Consider the following 19,023-nt stretch of genomic DNA (forward strand, 5'->3'; position numbering starts at 1 on the left):
CATTCAAGTGTTTTCAAAAATATATGCATATACATATCATTAAAAGCCCTTAAGACGTTTTTAGACTGGGTTTATGTTTTCCCAAAGCGACATGTGCTCACACCATGTGGAAAGTATCGTTATCTTTTGGTAATATTTTTCAATTTAACGGATAAATAGCACTATGGTTATCAAAGTTATGCATAATCCAAAACCAGAAACCATAAGCCAAGGCCCATGTGCTCATTAGCTGCGATTCGAGCTCCAGCTGCTCAGATACCTCGCTCAACAATGCAGCAAACCGTTTGACTTGCCCCAACCATTGTTGAAAGACCCCCCATATGCCCCGCCCTTGGAATGGCCCACATGCACCTCGTGTTAGTCTGGGACTTTAGTGCTGATGCGACAGATTTCCGAGACACTGGGACATGTGGCAAAGTGTAAATGAGCAGTCCAGGCCAGAGATTCTCGCCTCGTGTGGCCAGCGGCGCAATTGTCGCCCAGTAGGTGGGGCGGGGGCTGGGGCTCTCTAGCCCCATGACACGCCCCTGTCACACCCCCGCTGGCCAGAGCGAGAAAATGCCTGAATATGCGTGGGTGTCAACTGGTCCACATGCACGAGAAAAATGCCAGTTCGTGTCATATTTTTATTTGCTGGCACAACTCCCAGTTTTTCACCAACTTTCCACCTCTTTGGCTCTGTCGTTTGTTACTTGCCCACGCCCACCGTGCACCGCCCACCGCCCACCGCCCACTGCTCACCGCCCATTGCCCACCACGCCTTGTGGTCTAATTGACCGCTTTGGCTTTGGCTTTCGCTTTGGCTTTAGCTTTAACTTCAATATCATCTCTACCAACCTGACCTGGCGGCCATTGAGCCGGCTAAAAGGAGGAGTAGCGGGTCGGAAAGGGGCAGTTGATATGCCACGACCATGGCTGGACAATTGTCGTATTGGCCTGATCCTTAGTTATCCTTAGTTATGCTGTGTGTGCCCGCGCTCAAGTGGAAAAGTGCCTTACTCCGAGATGGGAATGGAGAAGGAAGTCGAAAGCCCAGATCTGAGGATTTGTTTTCCCGTTTTGCGGCCACTTCTTAGCCGCAAATCTCCTTAATTTAGTCTCTTGGGTTGTGAGGTATTTTTAATTGAACGTAAGTTCAGATTTCTAAATCTCGTAGAGATTTTAGAAGCTGTATTTCGAAAGCTCGAAAGAAAACATGTATTTGTTTATAGCTGCAAATACGTCTATTTCAAATGTTCGACAATGTATTCTATTCTTTATTTGAAAGTTCAGAATGAAAACGTAAAGTTTTATTGATAACTAAGTATTTAAGACGACCGACAATAAAACAATCTGTATGTCTTGAAATCGTGTTATGGAGTATTATGATTTGAAATTTTTAAGACGGAAGCTTTTAGAATTTATGAGATTTCGATTGAAAATGAACTGCCAGAACGTCTCCCTGGACAACGGCAATGAAGCGAAAATACCGAGTCACTTGGCACCCAAGTCCATGACCCATCACCCATCCGCTCCGTTGGCCTCAGTCCTCAATCTCTATTCTCCACTCTCCAATCCCCAATCCGCAAACCCCAATCCGTAATCCGTAATAAGCTCTATCAATAGCCGGCCAAGTCAATAAGCGAGCAAGGAGCAACGGCTCAGCTGAGTTCAGGATTCGGTTTGGCTGAGTTGAGTGAAGGCAATTGCCGTCAAGTGCCAAATAAAGGCATAACTCGGCAGTCAGGACACGACATCCGACCTGCCCAAAAGGATATGGCCACGAAGATGAGACGACGAGGGGCGAACGGGCCGAAACTTAAGGCATAAAGATGGAAACTTGTAAATGGGCAAATAAAATGGAAATGAATATAACAAAGTCTCCGACGCGGAGTCTTCCGCCATCGCTCTTCCGCCCACTTTTCCCTAAGTAAAAAGCTGACAAGCAGCTTACGTAAATAATGTCAACGCAACAATAAAAATAATAAACGAATTAGCTGCTTATTCAAGGACCATGACCCGAGGGCTCTTGGTAAAAAAGCGGGTGCTAAGGTCGCACAAAAAGGCAAATCCCCCGGACAAACATTTAAATTGACTTGGCGACTGAGAGCGCTTGTTGGGCTTACAATTTCAAAGAGCGACCCCGCAACCCGCGACCCCAGGACTCCTGCGAGTCCTGTGACTCCTGCGACACTTGTAACTCTAGTCTATTTGTCTGCGCTGGATGGAAATAGTGAATCGTGAATGGTGAATGGCGAATGGCGAATGGCGAATGGCGAATGGCGAATGGTAAATGGTAAATGGTGAATGCTGAACGGGGAATGGTACATGGGAAGCGGAAAAGCGGCGACGGGTGCAAGGACGTTAAGATGTTTATGGCTTGTCAAGGATTATTGTTATCACCAGCTAGCCAGGTATGCAAACAAACGACTTTGCCCCTGTCCCGCGTCGCCCAAAAAAGCTGAGAAGCTGCTTTTCCCAGCTTTCCACGCTCCTGTCATGTAATTGCCGTGTAACAGAGATGGCAACCGAGACCCGCAGATCCCCGACAGACTATCTCCTCAGACGGGGTGAAGGGTCGGGAATGAGCCGGGATGAGGGGCACCCCATGTCTGGTCGGAGCCACAGCTTCAGTTTTAATCTTGCCCAACTCGAGCAAGACCAAACAACCAAAAAAAAAAAAAAAAAAATGGGGGAAAACAAAAAGGCGAAAAGAAAAACTATGGGAAATGTAAAATGTTATTAGAGCTGCGAAAACGAGAGTGGGTACGCAGTGAGGGGTAGTCCGGGGTAGCTTTGTTGTGGATTCAGTTCCTATGAAGGTGTAAAATAAACAATAGAAAGGGGCTTCAGCTAAAACTCAATTGAAAAAGGGTTCTGTTGGTTCTCCAATGTGTACAATGTGCCTGAGGAGATTAACATTCATTACATAATATTTCATAAATAAAACCTAGACAGTTTTCTAGGTGAAAGCGCAGGGTAATCAGTTGAAAATGCATTATCTATAAACATATATTTAAATCTATAAATGTAATCCTTTTATTCAACTCCCTTTTTTTATATACTCGTGTGTATGTATATTGTTTAAAATTGATTTTTCATTGCTAAACTTCGATACACTTCGGCTCGAGGTAATCTTGGGTCCATTCCTATCCTGCCGGAAAAGCAATTTATGAGCAGCAGACTTCGCCCAACTCTTGCCCATTTTCGGCTGCCGACGAAGCGGAGCGGAGTGCATGGAAGTGGAGCAGATGGAGAAAGCGAAGATCGAGTTGGACACGGAGCTGGATCTGGAGGTGGAGTGGGAGCAGGAGCGCCGAAAAGCTGGCAAGTCATGAACTGTGACAAAAGGATTACAAGGAGGATTCTGGCGGAGGTGGCTTCGTGGCTGTGGCCAGTGCAGTTTGTAGGTTAAATGAGATTAATTCCGAGATTAAGCAGGAACACAACAATGGCCGCCGCAGGGATCTGGATCTGGATGTCCTTTCCCTGGACAAGTGTGTGTGTGTGTGTGTGTGTGTGCTAACACCCCTTCACACTTATCCTGTCTGCTGGCTTTCAATTCATTCGCTCGCCTGTCGATTTAGCCAACGTGCAAATTTATTAGATTAACAGCAAATATCAAATAGGAAATTAACTGTCGTCTGGACACCCAATGGAGTGCGATGGCTAGTGGGTGGGTCATTGACTGGCCGCTTGTTGTCCACCTGTCCCGCACACCGGCACTCAAGCGACTGTCACTCTGCGGTTGATGTTTGTCCGTCCGTCTGTCTGTCTGTCTGTCTGACCGTTTGTGTTTCTTTGTCGCCCGTTGACATGCAGAAATCCGATTGCTGGGGCGAATGAATTTCGTTATTTCTGGACTCTGTTTACCTGGTCCCTTGTTTGCCAACGAAATATTGCCTACTTCTTGGGGCAGGCAAAGGAAAGGGCAGGACATGTGGGCTGGGTGTTGCCCATCTATGAGGGCGCATAATCAGGTCACAAAGTACTGCCTGCTTGCTCAGAACTGACTTAATGGCGAAACAATGTAATCCGTGATTGATAGTCGCTGGAAAGGCTGTTCAGAATATGTCACACATTATTTGAATGTGCGTCCAGTGTTAGTGTTTGCGAATAAATGCTTCATGTTTGAAAAGGACGATGAGCTGCCTTAACGCGAACTTGCAAAACCTTCGAGTTGCGAGTATCAAAATTGTATTTAAAACATTTTAGCAGCTCGTATGTGTACATTTCCACGCTGTTCATTAATTAACAAAACACATTCCAACATATACTGGAACTCGGGTCCGCAGCAAATGGCATTTACCGAGTGCGCACTGTATTCTCGTGGTGACAGGCTGTGAATCCCAACAATTTGCTAACATTTCGTGTGTCGCCTCCAAGTCCATCAAGCAGGAGATGCCAGCAGCAGAGAGCGAATGAGGTGGTGCAGCACCATAGACGAGCATGGAGCAAGTGACAAGTGCCAGGAGCAGGACCAGGAGCAGGAGGGATGCGTCAGTGTGGGGTCAGTGTGGGGTCAACTGGGGTAACCACTTGGGGCATGCGGATGTGTATTAAATGCTACAAATAGCTGAATCCCATTCAATAGAGAGGAAAGGCTGAGGTCAACTCTACAAATGGCAAGCAAAACATGACTCGCTGACTTGTTGCTGTTGCTCTTGCTCTTTCTCTAGCTGTGTGGGTGTAAGCGTGTGTGTGGTGTGCTTGTGTGCGGCTGGCTGGGTGCGCGTGTGTGCGATTGTGTGTGCAATGCAATGAGTCAACGTCGCAAGGACACATCCTTTTTCATGTCGGAGAAAGAGACCGACAGAGCGGGCAGAGCGAGAGGATGGAAACCGCAAACGAAAGCAGGGCTTGCCATATGCATATGTGTGTGCCTGCACTGGGAAAAATTTCCAGGTAGGTGCATCATGCAGCCCATAGAAGCAGTGAGTAACACAAAAGGATACGCCTATTGCGATATAAAAAGTAATGTCAAAATGTAATTCTTGTGTTTTAAAGTTGGCGATATTCAGCAATGTGAGGGCGTTCATCAGGGAAAGGAATTTCGCTCAGCACCAAAGTGCTTTTTTCGAATATTCTTTTTTTCAGTGTGGACTTTGGTGCGGCCTGGGCGAGGTGGGCGTTGTGGGGGCGTGTTCCTGCATGTCCCGATTTTGTCAGTTGAAAAGGGTTCAGACAAATTTTTAAATTAATGACAAAACGAGCACCGCGAGACAAAAATGGTTTGGGATATGGGGAGGAATTTCGCTTTTGCACCACACCGCAGTTTGTTTGCCAATGGAAAATCGTTTTAATTAAATTTCGTGGCCAGTTGGCAATGCCAGGCGGCAACAACAGCAGATTTACAACAAAAGCAATGAACTTGCAATTGCCTGTAGAATTTACTCCATATTATTTATAAACACCGCTGCAGAATTGTTGGGCCCCCTTTGTTGTTTGCCGAAAGCAAATGGAAATGGCCAATTGATTTGAGTCCTTATTTCGCAATAAATACCCACCGACTGTGCGAATCAATCAATGCGAAAATGCCTTTCATGGCCGCCCAGTTAATCAACATTATACTTTCCTTTGTCTTTTTAAAGAGCCCCTAAGTTCCAATATTAATTTCGATTAAATCGGCTTTAATTATGGCCAAGCTAAGCTGTGCCTCGATGTCTGCAAATATTTGCCATCAAGTGTGAAATATCTTGGGCAAGCCATAACTGCCAAAGGGCTCATACTTACTCAATTTACTGGGAAGCCACAAGCTAAATTCGGCCTAAGCCCATACTTGAGGCAGGTACTTTAATCAGGCCAAAAATACTCACATATGTTAGTATGTATGCTAATACCCGCACACGCACGTCTGTATTTATTACACTTAATATGCCACTGCTGCCATGCATTAAGTTGTTCGCTTTCTTGTTTCGGCCTTTATTGTTGATATCCAACTGAATATTTGTGTCGACATTTTTGCGAGCGAGTCTAATCAAAATTCAAGTGGCCTACCACCAAATACACCCACGCAGCACTCCGTGTTCTATTTGATTTTGGCCCGATGCAAATATTGTGTAAATGATCTGCTCAACTTGCTTATTGCAGCTACACATGCAAAAGGGGGAAAGGGAGGGTGGCATGCAAGGCTTTCGAAAATAGCTTAAATGGGTGTTGAAATTGTGGAAAGCGGAGGAAGGAGCCCACAGTTCGATACATCTTGGGTTTATGCAATACCCATTTCACGTTTTCCCTCTTTGCATGAAAAGGGGCAATTCGTGAGTGCATAAGCAATAGTTATACCCGTTACGTTTCCAACTATATAAAATATATATATTCTTGATTAGGATCAATAGCCGAGTCGATCTAGCCATGTCCGTGTGTTCGACTGTCCGTCTGTCCGTATGAACGCCGAGATCTCAGAAACTATAAAAGCTAGAAGGTTCAGATTCTAGAGATAAAGACGCAGCGCAGGTTTGTTGCCCAAGTTGCCGCGCCTACTCTAACGCCCTAAAACCACCCAAAACTGCCAATCCCACATTTTTGAATAATTTTTAAATTATCTCATATATTATTCCCCTATATCTATCGAAATCCAAGAAAAAATTACGAAAATTCGCTTTGCTCTTCACAGTAGAGGAGTAACGGGTATCTGATAGTCGGCCAACTCGACTATAGCATTCTCTCTTTTTTCTACAGCATGGAAATCGAATATGAATGGTACTTTATGCACTATTTTGGACTCAACCCTTATTATTATATTTTAGTGCAACCTTAGTAACAATTGAGCTCTGCCGTTCTAAAATTTAATATTCGGTTAGAAAATATATCTTAAATGCATCAAAAAAGCTGATTTTATAGTTTTTACACAACTGAGAGTAATATTTATCGAATATGAATCGAAACAAATATTCATTTTTAGAAAACCTTTTCTCAGACCATGTTCCGTACTGTAATCTTTAATTCAGGTGTAGTATTATTTGTATATAATTGTTTATAAAAGCCAATTGAGCATTCCGCAGAGTGCATTTAAAGATAGAATTTCTATTCATTTCGAAAGAGTTATAGTTTGCCTATGAACGATTTGCTCGAGTGCTCATCTCTACTTTTATAATGGCCAATTACTTTTGTAAATTTCAATAATATTTTTGTTTTCCGCGTGCAGCCGCCTAGATATACTTCTCATTATTTTCATCTATTGTACGTGCGCAGTTGATCTTTTCAATTTTCCTGCAACAGCTATGGTTTTTTGTATTTCCCAGGATGCATTTGCCCCCTTCTTGGCCTCTCCACCACCACCTCCCTTCGCTATTTACCTGTTGTTGTCTCGCTGGCTAATTTCTGTTGTCAAATTGCCCTCGCTTTTCTATGCATTCTGTCCCTGCTCAACTACATTACGCATACGCAGCGTGGTCTGTTGGGGAAAAGCTTTTGCCATTGCCATTTCTCGGTTTTGTTGCAGTGGCATTATTTTTTTTTCACTTAAAGCAACTGAAACCGTTGCGCTCCGGCATTTCCTCTCAATTGTTTGTGCAATTTTCTTTTAATGTATGGAAAATATTTCTTTTATTGTGTTGCTGCTGCCGCCGTTGTTTGCCTTTTGTTAATGTGCAAGTTCTGGTTGTTTGTGGTTTGCTTTGTTGGCCATCCAAACCCCGTCCTTAACCATTTGCTGCCCGAGCGCCAACTCTCACATGTGTAACCATTCGCCACTGATGCGTTTTTAATTGTGTTTGTTTCCGCTTCGCTTTGACACGTCATTTATTAGCCCACAAAAAACGGAAATCATGCTGCTTTAAGAACTTTTTCGTTCACTCCACCAAACATACATATATCTTCACTGGGGGCTCGATCAATCTTGGGGTTAAATATGTATCGCAGCCTGATTTATTCGCTGACATTTTGCATTATATGCAGGAGCCATTCTCCGCTGCGTTTGCCTTCGCCGGAACAAAAAATTAAACAAGCAAATGGGGTTATTTACAACAGGATTCGGGGCGAATGGGGAGGCGGAAACGGGTCTGCACCGAAAAATAATGCTTGCGAAATTTCGTTTAATTTTCGCTGGGCGGTGGCCGTGGTCGTCCTTTGTTCGGCAATGTCTTTTGTTGCCGATTTTCCCCATAATTATTGTTCGAAGTTTCATTTTGAATCGAAAAGAGGGGGTTCAGAAAACAAAATTTTGGGAAATATGATTCCATAATTTAATGTAGATTTGATTCGAACGACTGCCAACTAATTGCAGGTAACATGACCAGTCACTTTTCCCAAAATTCATGTTCCCTCCGTTGCACTTTGATGCCCACATCATCAGTCAGCACTCGGATTGCTCGGACATATCCTATTTCCAAATAGCGCCGATTAAATGCCCTAGGCAGCCCGTCAGTTTGCTCCATTCGACAGGGAAATCGGAGCTTCGCAATTCCAGGCACAATGCGGAGTGCATCCGACTTGGAGTGCAGCTTTTGCTCGAATTTATTGTTATTACTGTGCTTCGATTGTTCGGTTACATAAACTTACCTATTCATACGTACATAACTTGTTTCGCTTGGACCCAACAAGCCGACATTTAAATATCCTTTCAAAGTCTCGAAAGCTACGTCAGAGTCTGAGACAGAGTAGCTTGAAAAATAAACGAATTATGAGGGTAAACTACAGTTTTAATTAGACCTCATTTTTAATTATAACTCCAAGGGCTAGGTAAATGGAGGATGTGGTTAGGAGCTCCGCCAGTGGCGGTTACATTATTTGCTGGTAACATTTTAATGAATGGATGCAAACAATTTTTGGCATGTGGATGGATAGTGATAATCAAATATTCCTCTCCACCTTCAACAAGATGTTAAAGCGTGAACCTGAATACCAGACAGGTTCTAGAGTTATGGACGCCAAGGTAAAATGTCTTGCAAGATCCAGAAATATTTAAAATCTCCCAGACGCAGCACAAAACCAAAGACCCCTTTTCTATTATGGATTCGAATGGATTCCATTCGGATATTATGGGACATTAGTTGATTAACCAGTAGACACGGCGGACACGGAGATCCGAAGGCGAGACCGGAGTTGCCAAGCTTCTTGCCTTGGTTCCGGTTAACCAGATGGAATCAAGATGAGTCTGAGTCAAATTTCAAATTAACGCTAATTGAAGTGCATGACCTTTGTTTTGACCAAGATGCCAAAATTTGGCAATGGCTTTGGGAAACTTCGGGGAATTTCTCAACAATCATGAGTTCAATAAACATTTTTTCGTTGTATTTTGCTTAGGTATTTGGATTCCAAAATATAATGACAAAATGTGGCACATACATATTTATTATTTGACACCAATAATCAAATTAATTACGTGCTACAAGTAAAGTTCCCCAAAATTTTACAATTCTCTCTGTGCACTGCGGAGCTCGAGATTTCCTGTCCCCAAAAAGGTCCAAATTTACATTTGCCGCATAAAGCCCTTTCATTTGCCTCTTTGCTCCTTTTGTGTGCCACTGCATACATTGTACACACTTCATTATTTAATATAAAATGCATCCTCACACGCACACCTGCGCACAAGGGAAGACAATTGCTGGGCAAGGCGATGCGAATGAGTAAAAACGTTATTTAATTAATTAATTTTCATTAAAAACACGACAAAATGCGACGGCTGGTGGGCGTGGCGCGGAGGGGCGTGGCGGGGCTGGGCGGCGCAGGACATTAAAGGACGAGCAGATGCCTGCTCCTTCCTTGTCCTGTCACGCTGGCTGTCATTTACAATTTTAATCTCGCTGTGCAGCAGTTTAGCTTAAGTTCGGACGGCGGGATAATGAGCGGCCGGGTCCACGCTTAAGGATAATGGAGCCTGCAGCCGGACAGGACTCCCTGACCCACTCCATCTGTAATTAAACAATCGCGCATGCAGCCAAGCACGCCCTTCACCTGGTCGTATAAGGGCCAACGACCAAGTTGGCTCACAAATTTCATGGCTAATAAATCACTTTTAATATTAATAAAACATAAATCATTGCCAACTAAAAACTTGGCCTGCTAGTTGGATGCTGCAGTCTCATTTTGGCGCCTTTTGTTCGATGGCAAAAAGTTTCGGAGGAGTCTTCCAGAAAAGGTACCTCAAGAATGTGCCAAACTGGTGGCGGATGGCGAGGGATGAGCGAGAGATTGAATGGGGTTTTAAAGTTCAGGTGGGTGGAAGTTCTTCAAGGAAATCCGAAACACAAAACGGGTTCAAAGCAATACATGGATGCCAGATTTAAAATAAAATATAACTCGGATAGTTTTGCAAACCAGTAAAAAAGATATGGAAAACCTTTCTTAATTTTTGCAATGTGCAATGTGCAATATGCTATCATATTATACAAAATAAACAATTACAAACAATTAAAAACAAAAAGAAGAAGAAGATAGTTTTATAATTATGTTAAACAATATATCAAATCGTTAGTATGCGACAAGTCTTTTGTCGCTCTTCTCTGCAATTACATTTTAAGTGGAGTTTGACATTACATTGCACCAAAATGTACGATACGATTCTGACCATAAAAGGTGACTACATTTTCCCTGCACAACACTGGTAAGAAACGGTGAATGCCTTATTATACACGAAAGTACAAAGATAGTTGTTCTTGGGAAAATACTGGCAAAAGTTAATTTGCAACTTGGCAAATCAACTGTTTTATTTACTGAAAACAAGAAACGAGGATAAAGGATTCCAACGAGTGACTTAAGACACACACAAATCCAAACAAAGAACGTTAATGTAAGAAAACGGAAAGGACATAGAAATGCAATGAACTGAAAAGGTATTCACTCATGAACAGGCGAGGGAATTCGCAAGGAAACAACTTGATTGGTGTAACAATTGGTTGAAAGGCTGAGAAAAGAATGGGAATGCTAACATACCGATAATGCAATTGACAACTGAGTGAACAAGCGTATGTGAAATGATTTAGGCAGCGATCGACGGGCAATGGAGTAAAGGACTGAACGAGGGATTGACTTCACCTCACTGGTGTAGTAATTTCTGAATACGCAGTCACAGCTCACATCGGATGCTCCGCGAAAAACTTTTGAATTTTTGGGTTTTAGAATTACCTTGTTCGAAAAACAAGCGAAGCTTCGAAACTGGTCCAAAGCACTGGCCAACACTAAAAAAAAAAACTTGGAAAATAATCAACTAACACTTGTCAAAAACTCTTCTCTTGACTTTCAGCTAGAGTAATTGTATCACTCGTTGTTGTTTCGCGCCACTCGAAACCCTTTTTCGAAACTTTGGAATTTTTAGTTTGAAACTGAGTCCTTTCGTGTCTCGAATCCACTGGACTGAACTGAACCGACGCGCTAGGAAGTTGCCCGAGCACTGAACCTGTCGCGCCAAGCGCGTTTCGCATTGGGCCGACCTAGCGCAATGTGCTCGTCCTTCGGCAGCACGGCCATCCCGATTTCCCAATTTCCCGACTTCCGATGTCCTGGCACTGTGGAGTCCCGTGTCCCGTGCCTGCCATCCCGAGGCCAGCCGAAGCGAGGAAGTGCTTCCGAAGGACCCCTCGTGTGGCGGACGAAGGCGTCAGCGCTTGTCCTTTGTCAACATGTTGCCAGCAACATTTCGCAGCTGGTAAATTTACCAAAGCAATTGCCTTTCCTTGAAGCGCAGAGATCTGCATAAGTAGTTAGTTTAGCCCATTTGATTATTATTGGCTGAAAATCATTCTAAAAGAAAACAAAAACGAGTTAAGGTTATACAGAAACCAATTGCAGAAGTATGATATGAGAGATAATTTTTCGGTTGTTCGCTTTCATAATTTTTCTAAGGGGATATAACATTTTTAGCTGTTCTGAAATACATATAGAATTTATATCAGCCGACTTTTGAAGATATTTTTAACTTTATCTTGTGCGGATATTAAGTTAGGAAAAGTAAAAGAAAGTCGAAAGCATATGGAAAATAATTCAAACGTTTGAAAATATATCTTTATTTTGCATGCTAACTTTTTAAAACATTTTGATTAAGTGTCCAAAAACGAATTTAATGAATGAGAGAGAACGTTGTGGTCGAGTGTCGCGACTATCAGATATCTATTAATCACCTAAGGACTGTGCAAGGGAGATGAAAACGTGGAAGCGTGCAGAACTCTCAAAAGACATTTCCTTAACTTTTAAGAGGTTTGCAATAGTTCGATTTAAGCAGTTTTTGACACTTATATTTGTGTTGGAAAGTTAGGAAAGTTAGAATTTTAGCTAGACATTAACTGCTACTATAACTATAACGTTTGAAGATAATTTGTGCTGTGAAGGCGTCACTAGTCACTAGTGTTTATACACTTCCTTTTGCCTGTTACATACTTGCCATACTTACCATACATACTTACTTGTAGTAAGACAAGTTTTAAACACATCACCTTAAAAATAAGGACTGCAATTGTAGGTAAGTAAAGCAAGACAGGCGGTTAGCTGTGGCGATCATTTGAAAGTACTTCCAAATTTTCTTGAACAGCTGAGATGTTCCTTATATTCTGGATCCCTCCTTCTCAAAATATAATTACGACTGCAGGCGGCAAAGGAGCGTTAAATAACTTAAATAACTGCGGCTTTTGCAATCAAAGTCACTTTGTTGGCGCTCTCCTTCCATCTGGGAAATTCACTCACAGGTGCTTAAAAAAGGACTTCTTACCCTGCCTTTCTTCGTTCCCCATTCTCCAATCCGGGCCTTCCCATCCACACATCACTTAGGCAAATCAAGGAGACCAATAAAGGCAAAAAGGCGGCAACACTTAGTCAGCCAGCTCGCGATGAGAGCGAGAGTCCTTGCCTATCATAAGTCGTCCTTCCATGTGTGGGAAAGTGGGCGTGGGTGTAGGGATAGGTGGATGGATGGGCATAGGTGAGCTAGGTAAAAGCACTTTTGCGCTTGTTTTAATGAAATTCAATGTGTCGACGGCGGCGACGTCGTCAAACCTTTCACCAAATGAACACGAAAATTTTCATCAATGTCTGGGACAAAATGGGCGAAATGGGGGTCTACGTATACCCGAAAGTAACCAAAGAAACCCACTTTCATGCTTCATAAGTAAATTCATTTGGCACGCCAGCCTGTTCCTCCCGCGACCCCCACCCAGGACTTAATGAAATGTCTTCAACTTTGAGGTGTTTATTGCGCTGACAACCCGGGCAAGAATTACATCAGCGGTGGGTGCGTGAGTGGATTTTAATTTTCAATAAGAAGACTTCAAAATCACTTAATTTGCGCTGCAAGCCCGGCTTGGGCTCAGTACTCAAGCTGAGCAAGTTGCTTCCGAAACAAAACAGACTGGGCCCTACGAAAGAAATATATTCCTGGAAGAGAATGCTGACTTCTCAGAGAAGTCACGCACTCATCTCCGAAACATGTAAATACATCACAGAGCTTCGAGGGTCGGGGAAAACCCTTTGAGCAGGACTGAGGTAAACCGAGCCCAAAGTAATCTTTGAGTCTTACTGTCAGCCTACGAAGGGTGCACAGGTGTGTGTGCTAAGCAGGAAAAACATTTTCATGTATCATAAATTGTCTAACACTTAAAAAGTGATTACGTCTGCGTGTTCCACCCCCGTTACTTTGCTCCTTTCCGATGGAGAGACCCTTCTTTGCTGGGAGCAATCCAATCGAGGACATCAATTTATAGAGTTGCCAACGGAGGAGCTTAGCACTTTAGATAAACAATTTTGTGCAAGTTGTTAACTTTTACGATGACTCATTAATTTTGTAGATTTTCGCTCGTAGTTAGAATAGATGAACGGATGGGCCGGGCGGGTGTAGCATCCTAGTTTCTGCTGAATTGTTGTTTCACAAAAGTTGTTTGTCGATTTCAATGATGTGACACTAAATACTCGACGAAGGCTTCGAAAGCCCCGCATCCTGTTTGGGCCGGAACTTTTGCATAACAAAGCCTTGGGTTCCTGTTTCCACTAATCCGCAATGCATCCTGCCAAAAACAATAAACATCTGCCATTCGAAACAGATGACAGCACATCATATAATTAGTGGACTCCGTCCTCGGATTCCGGTTTCCCAAACCTTTGCACCGGAGGTACCAAAAGATGCGTGTTAAAAACCATACAATTTGGGATCTGGCTAACCGTTGATAGCGTTTGGGTTATGGGGCATGTAACTAATCGGAATTGTTGTAAGTTTGCGGCATCTAGGGAAATCTCGGTTTGGGGTTAGTGTTTATTATTATTCTAGTTTTAATTCAAATTCAGAAATAATACTGTGTTAGTTTGTTGAATTCTGTAATTTTCGAGTTGGAGTTTTAAACATACGGTAATAAAGAAATACAATTTAAGCATATCTTTGTCGTAAAAACCGAGTGAACTACTTTACATACCCGTATATAAGCCTAACTCTTAGTGTAACGTGTGTGGAATAGATTTAAAATGTAAATAACAAGTACGACCCAATAAAAAAAATATATTTTTGATAAGGATCAGATGTTTGCCCGAAAAATCTTTGAAATTTTTATTAAATTAATTTTTGTTTGTTATTTTATATTTTAAAATTTGTGAGCTTTGTAACGGGTATATGATAGCCGAGGCGGTGTGGTGTTGGTTCTTTTGGGTAATATTAAAATTCTTGTGAATGATAAGCCAACTTCTTTCTATAATTTGTTCGATGTATGCGCTAAAAAAAATAAGTTCCAAAGGTTTTGAACATTATGTTATGTTTATCGATGCATTGTAAGCTATCGTGTTGAATGTTCACAAAAGAAATCGCGACCTCAGTAGTTATGGCAAAGTCTTTTCGTCCGGTATTTGGCAACTAAACTAATGATTTCTTAAATGCTCAAAACACTACAAGCTTGCATTCTACATTTATGAATTTAATATATTTTAACGCAACATCTATTCAATGCTCTAGAGAACGAGAGGTCAGTCACTCTCGTGGGGATGTTATCGAGATTGAGTACCAGTCCCCAATCAGTCACTTTTCGCATTCCCCTGCCCTCGAAAATAGAATGTGAGGTCCCGACTTTCACGGCTATAATTTGATGTTCGGAAATCAACAAACTTGGCCCCTGCCCCCATCGAAATCCCTATTTTTCCGTGCCGTCCCTTCTGTTTGATGCTATATTGGTGTTGTCGGGCAAATCGCTACAAAATGTAACTACTTAACAGCGACAACATTGCCGCAGGGCGTTGCGGAGTTCAGGGGTCACGGGTCAGCGGGCGTTCGGAGGACCTTATGGCTTGGCAAATTAAGGAATTTTCATTGAAAAAAACTTGCCAGTCACGCAACAATCATTTGGCCCGAGTCAACGTCAACAAATACCAGTTACACAGAAAAAATTAAACTTAGAAACGAAATGAAATCTACTTTAGATTTCTTGTCAGTAGGTAATGTAACAGGTGGTATTAAAAATATTTTAAACCAAGCCCTGTAATCTGAAGCAAAAATCAAAGATTTCTTAAAACTAAAATTTCATTTATGCAACGTTGTTTTTTTACAAACTAATTTCTAATATTTCTAATACAGACACCACAAGAGTGTTCAATTTGCTGAGCCCCCGAGCTTTGGGTTTTTTTGCAGTGTACCCTCAAAATCCCAATTTCCCATTTCCCCCGCATCCTTTGAGCCTTGGCGTGTCCATCAGTGGAAATATGTGCCCCCCGTTTTCGTTGCGACTTCCTCTGTCCCACACTTTATTATTTCTTATTGAATAATTATGGGTCATTTGGTTGCGGCGACGTGGTGGGCGTGGCAGTGGGCTGTGGGCGGGGGTCGGACGCGGTTCGGGATCAGAGGGTCGCGGGCTCGCCTGCCACCTCACGTGCTTATCTTGTTTCCGTTGCTTCATTTAAAAGTTAATGACTGCTTTTAATGCCCGCGAATCGGACTTGTGCCTCGGAGCGGGTGAGCTTCAGCTTCCGGTCGGTGGCAGTGTCACCAGACAGGCAAATTGATTAGGTTTAAAGGCAAAAATCATGGCATACATTAAGGACACCCATCCACATCCACCCACCCGTCGACCGACTGTTCCCATTACGGGCGAAAATGTTTAACAAATTGAAAGTCACGCAACAATTGACCAGCCCCAGCCATTCGAAGCTGTCCTCTTACCGCTATAAAAATAAGAAAAAAAAAAACTCAATAAAGCGGAAGTAACCACGTTAATGTCGGTGGTTGTCTCGCAAACGCCAGCGGCTATCAAAGGCTAATGTTATTGAATCATTAACACCTGGACTCTCGCCTGGCTGCTGAAAAAATGATGCCATAAAGTTGATTAGAAGTCACTTAATGGCAGCGGATGTGCAGGTTTATTACAATTTGTAACGAGAGCCCCGAAAGCTCCGGGTGTCCTGCCAGTTCGTGGGGCTCTTTGGTGGCTTCTTGGTGGCTCCGGGGGCCTTGGGGGACTTCCACCGCGTCCGACATTAGCGCTTATAAAATATGCAGCGGTCGCGTGTCTGTTTCCAATAAATACGGGGCACCCGGCAGGAATCGGAATCGGAGTCGGGAATCCTTGGACCACGACCACTCGGGCTGAACGGACCCGAACCAAACTGAACTGAGCTGAGCTGAACAGGACTGGCATTCCATTCCGGCTGGTACCACGGCACTTAAATAGCCGTAAAGACAGCGCCGAATGCTGTTCGAAGTTCGAGTGGCGGGTGTAAAGCGATTTGACCAGGAGCTGGGCAGGAGTGTTGGCGTTTCGGTCGATCTGGAATGGGCATTAGCGGGTACATAAGCACGTACAGTGGCTGACCAAATACTAGCATCATACTTCAACAAAAAGGCATCTCAGCTAGTTGATAAGCCAACAATAATATAATCATTATTGATTTCATAAATAATTATCTTGTTCAGCTCCATTTTTGATAGGATTACGAAAAGTTTAGGAAAATAATGAAAAGGAAATTCACTTACTGTTAATAAAGCTAATTAATAAACAATATATTTAAATATTTAATTTCAAAACATTCAAAATATTTTTCAATAGCATAAGCACACGTATAATCGGTCAAAAAATTAGTAAAAAAGCCATTATATAGAATTACATTACATTTTATAAGTAGTCACTGCAATTTCTCGTTCATTTTCACTTGTTTTTATACCCGTTACACGTAGAGTAAAATATTCTCGATTCGTTAAAAAAAGTATATAAAAGGTAGAATAAAGCGTTTTCGACCATATAAAGTATATATATTCTTGATCAGGGTCAATAGAGTTGATCTAGGTCTGTCCGTCTGTCTGTCCGAAGGAACGTCGAGAAAATTATAAAGTTTCGCGTTCGCATTGCACTAGCTGAGTAACGGATATTTGATAGTCGGGAAACTCGACTATGCCCTTCTCTCTTGTTTTTTTAAGCTATATAAATGTTGCAAATTAATGTACTTTCGACTTTACTATAATCTAATGACTATAACAAGGAAGATGCATCATGTCAAATTTTGTAGAGTGACTAATTTAACTTTACTTATCCCGATTCCATCCAAGCTCAGTAGCTTTAGTCGCCTTCTTAGTGAATTAACTTTTTCAGGACCGTCAGCCTCCGTCCAAATGATGTATTTGCAACCGAGAACATCATATTGGCCCGGCCCTCGTCCAAAATGTGGGCGTAGAAAGACGTGAAATGAGGACCAGGAGGGAATGGGATCGGAAAGGCGGTGCAGGGCTACAGGGACAGCTGATGGCGTTTTTAATGTTGCCAACAATTTTTAAGTAGCACAAAAATGACGCAAGACAGCCGACGAGAGGGCGGTGGGGAAGTGGAGTTCGCGGTGGCGGGGTGGACGGAATTTCAGGTTGACAGCCAGGGGGCAGGACGCCTAAAGGACTAAAGGGCCGAAGGACTGGCGACGACGTCGTCGCTGGTGGACGCACGCTTAAGCATAAGTACTTCCGACTTTAAAAGGATGTCACATCCGGTTTCGCTTCTGGAGCGTGAAGAGCGGACTGGCGACGCGATAAGAGCCAGGCCAGAGAAACCTGGGACCCTGGTATCCTGGGACTCAGGAACCAAGAGTCGACAGCCGGGACTCGGGGAATAAAAGTCGCAATTTAAGGTGCAACAGTTTGACAGGCTTAAGCCCTTTCGCCTCTCCGCCTGCTGCGCTTCGTATTTGGCCGTAACAATCACCCTGACCGGGGAATCCCAGGCGAAGTCCGTTGGGTGAGGCAGCAAAAGTCGCCAAGGAGGAAATGTGAACAAAGCTGCTTAGAAGGCACACTTTCTGCCAGTGTGGCCGTAGCTGCACGATAAGGCAGCCATTTCAAATCGGCTTGCAACCTAAGCCCGATCGAAGAACGCTGTGCCGGACATTCTTCCGCAAAGTAGATTTGCGCCGTGCAGGTGGTAAATCTCGTAATCGAAATACCCGTGCCACAATTATAACATTCATTTGATTTTTTCGAAATTTCTGATCTTTAATTATTTAGAAAGTTTTCTTTTCAATTTTCATACACTCAATTATCAATCTCAATTAGATAAAAAAGAAATTGCTTTTATTTATTTCTTTGGTAGAAGGTAATAGGAAAAAGATAAAATAGAAAGAACAAGTATTCTATATCATTTTTAAAAATGTAAATATTAAAGCTCTTAATATATTTTCACAAAAGAATCTGTACCTTAAGACTTTGCGCGACTTGTTGACAATGTTTGATATAAAGTCGAAAGGTCGAAGTCTTTAAGATATATTGTGGTTGCTAAGCGCGCACCTCGCCGATGATAATGGTAGTAACGATGATGACGATGATGTTGTAATGAGTTTGGGAACCAGCAGCCCTTGCGAGCTGAGACAATGGCCTGATGCTGACATTTATGCAGTTAGACAACAACAATGAATGCGAAATTGTTGTTAGATGCGAGGCAAACGCGACAATGACAATAGAAATCTGCCTATCCCCACTGCCGCCCCCCTCTTCCTACGTCCCTGGAGAGAAGGCATAAAAAAGAACCAAGATTGATGAAGAAGCGCCACAGCAAAAACAATAAAATGTATCTAAGGCGGGCAGAGGCGCAGAAAAAAGGGTTAAATGACGGAAGGGCGGGAAGAGCAGACCGTTAGCATCTGTATCTATGACAATCTGCGGCAACA

At 42.8% G+C, this 19,023-nt stretch overlaps 1 protein-coding gene across 7 annotated transcripts in view; it reads right to left on the reverse strand.

The window, feature by feature from the left end:
- The window catches only part of LOC6726609 (neurotrimin), a 36,075-nt gene extending 24,743 nt beyond the window's left edge, over positions 1–11,332 (reverse strand). For 5 of the 7 annotated variants that reach the window (XM_016172276.3, XM_016172275.3, XM_016172278.3 and 2 more), the window contains exon 1: positions 11,047–11,332. The gene's annotated coding sequence lies outside the window, so the exon portion shown is untranslated. Of the gene's footprint in view, positions 1–8,481; positions 8,584–11,046 lie in introns of all 7 variants that reach the window. The other 2 variants (XM_039296632.2, XM_039296634.2) reach the window with 2 other exon arrangements.
- Positions 11,333–19,023: the final 7,691 nt, after the last annotated feature.

The sequence above is a fragment of the Drosophila simulans genome, chromosome X (assembly GCF_016746395.2).
Source record: "Drosophila simulans strain w501 chromosome X, Prin_Dsim_3.1, whole genome shotgun sequence".
Lineage (NCBI taxonomy): Eukaryota > Metazoa > Arthropoda > Insecta > Diptera > Drosophilidae > Drosophila > Drosophila simulans.